This window comes from Mandrillus leucophaeus, unplaced genomic scaffold (assembly GCF_000951045.1).
Source record: "Mandrillus leucophaeus isolate KB7577 unplaced genomic scaffold, Mleu.le_1.0 Scaffold1114, whole genome shotgun sequence".
NCBI lineage: Eukaryota > Metazoa > Chordata > Mammalia > Primates > Cercopithecidae > Mandrillus > Mandrillus leucophaeus.
Genome location: NW_012099366.1, coordinates 301,505 through 304,410, shown reverse-complemented (window position 1 = coordinate 304,410; position 2,906 = coordinate 301,505). Strand labels below are relative to the sequence as shown.

General features: G+C 47.9%; 1 protein-coding gene across 1 annotated transcript in view; it reads left to right on the top strand.

Annotated features, from left to right (window-relative positions):
• The window catches only part of SERF2 (small EDRK-rich factor 2), a 31,163-nt gene that overhangs the window by 21,207 nt on the left and 7,050 nt on the right, over positions 1-2,906 (top strand). The gene's annotated exons all lie outside the window — the stretch shown is intronic.

Here is a 2,906-nt window from a genome sequence, read left to right as displayed (position 1 = left end):
GCCATTCTCCTGCCTCAGCCTCCCGAGTAGCGGGGACTACAGGGGCCCACCACCTCGCCCGGCTAGTTTTTTGTTTTTTTTAGTAGAGACAGGGTTTCACCGTGTTAGCCAGGATGTTCTCGATCTCCTGACCTCGTGATCCGCCCGTCTCGGCCTCCCAAAGTGCTGGAATTACAGGCCTGAGCCACCGCGCCCGGCCGAATGACTGGTTAATTTTTCTATTTTTAAAGTAGAGATGGGGTTTTGCCATGTTAGCCAGGCTGGTCTCATATTTCTGACCTCAGGTGATCCACCTGCCTCGGCCTCCCAAAGTGCTGGGATTACAGGCGTGAGCCACTGCGCCAGCCTGTGTTGTCAAAGAGAAACAAAGGTGTAAGGAAAAAGAATAATAGGAGATAACCACTTCTCAGGTAATATTTATTTATTTGTTTGTTTTTTGAGATAGGGTCTCACTCTATCACCCAGGCTGGAGTGCAGTGGCGTGATCATAGCTCACTGCAGCCTCCATGAGGTAACATTTAAACTGAGATCTAAAGCCTGTTGCCTGTGATAGTCTCCTGACTGGTCTCCTCATTTCTATTCATCTGCTGTAATCCATTATCTACTGGTAAAGTGATCGTTTCAAAACTTACACTCTGCAAATGAAGAGCACAGGCTAGGTTAGACTCTCAGCTCCACCCCTTATTATCTCAGTTTCGCTGAGAAAGTTATTTAACCTGCCAGGGCCGAGGTTTCTAAATCGGTAGGGCGGGGGGGGATAATAACACCTCAAAAGGTCATCGTAAGGCTCAAATAAGAAAAGTACACTAAATGTACCAAATAAAAACCACCTGATATTAGCTAGTAGTTGTATTAGCAGTAGTAACTTGGATCTTGTTACAACCCTACCTCCCCATCTGACCTGGTTTCACACCACTCTGCTCATTAGGCATTAGTGACTTGCCCTTTACCTACACAATAATCCTGTGGCTCTTGATGGGATGACCTGAGGGAGGAGGGCCTTAGGGCCTTCACACATGCTGTTCCCTCCTGAAATGTTCTCCCTGCCCTTCCCTCCTGGGCTTGGCTAACTCCTCATCTTTTTGTTTTAGCTCAAATATCACTTACTTCACCTCCCTAATCAAAATTAAAGTCTACAGTGTCCACAGGTGTACTCCCTTCATAGCACCAGCAGAACTATTTAGTTACTTCATACCAGGTGGAATTGTTCACAGAGTCTTCATTCAAATTACACTGACATCTGTTTTTATGGGTCAGTGCTTAAGCTGTGTGCACTGTGAAACATTTTGAATCTCATCCTTGCGTGGAATCTGTTATTTTCCTTTCAAGCTATTGTCACAATCAGTTTTCATATATAGGTGGGGCGTGGTGGCTCACGCCTATAATCCCAACACTTTGGGAGGCTGGGGTGGGTTGATCACTTGAGGTCAGGAGTTCGAGACCTGCCTGGCCAACACTGTGAAACCCTGTCTCTATTAAAAAAAAAAATACAGTCCGGGCATGGTGGCTTGTGCCTGTAATCCCAGCACTGTGGGAGGCTGAGGCAGGTGGATCACCTTAGGTCAGGAGTTCGAGACCAGCCTGACCAACATGGTGAAACACCATCTCTACTAAAGAATACAAAAATTAGCCGGGCGTGGTGGCATGCGCCTGTAATCCCAGCTACTCAAGAGGCTGAGGCATGATAATGGCTTGAACCTGGGAGGTGGAGGTTGCAGTGAGTCGAGATCATGCCATCATGCCACTGCACTCCAGCCTGGGTGACAGAGTGAGACTCTGTCTCAAAAAAACCCAAAAATTCATATATATAGACACACAGACATACAAATACATACATGGATATTAGAGAGAGAGAGGCAGACAGGGAGAGGGAGAGAGAGAAAGTGTATGAGAGAGCTTTCTTCTCTTGGTATCTTTCATGATAATAGGAATATGTTCTGCTTATCAAGATATACCCAATGCTGGCTGTGCACTGTGGCTCACGCCTGTAATCCTAGCACTTTGGGAGGCCGAGGCAGGCAGATCACCTCAGGAACACCTGAGGTTAGGAGTTCCAGACCAGCCTGGCCAACGTGATGGAACCCCATCTCCAGAAAAACAAAAATACAAAAATTAGCTCGGCATCATGGTGGGTGCCTGTAATCCCAGCTACTCGAGAGGCTGAGGTGGGAGAATAGCTTGAACATAGGAGGCAGAGATTGCAGTGAGCTGAGATCACGCCATTGCACTCCAGCTTGGGTATCTTTTATTAACTCTTTTTTTGGGGGGGGATGGAGTCTCGCTGTGTCGTCCAGGTTGGAGTGCAGTAGCGTTATCTCGGCTCACTGCAAGCTCTGCCTCCTGGGTTCACGCCGTTCTCCTGCCTCAGCCTCTCAAGTAGCTGGGACTATAGGTGCCCACCACCACACCCAGCTATTTATTTATTTATTTTTGTATTTTTAGTAGAGATAGGGTTTCACCGTGTTAGCCAGAATGGTCTCGATCTCCTGACCTCGTGATGCACTCGTCTCGGCCTCCCAAAGTGCTGGGATTACAGGCGTGAGTCACTGCACCCAGTCTCTCTTTTTTTTTTTCTTTTTTTTTGCGACAGAGCCTAGCTCTGTCGCCAGGCTGGAGTACAGTGGTACGATCTCGGCTCACTGCAACCTCCGCCGCCTGGGTTACAGCGATTCTCCCGCCTCAGTCTCCCAAGTAGCTGCGACTACAGATGCGCGCCACCATGTCCAGCTAATTCTCCTATTTTTAGGAGAGATGGGGTTTCACCCATGTTGGCCTGGCCTGGGGTTGGCCAGGATGATCTCAAACTCCTGACCTCAGGTGATCTGCCTGACTCGGCCTCCCAAAGTGCTGAAATTATAAGTGTGAGCCATCGCGGCTGGCCATTTTTTAATTTTTTTTTTTTTTTT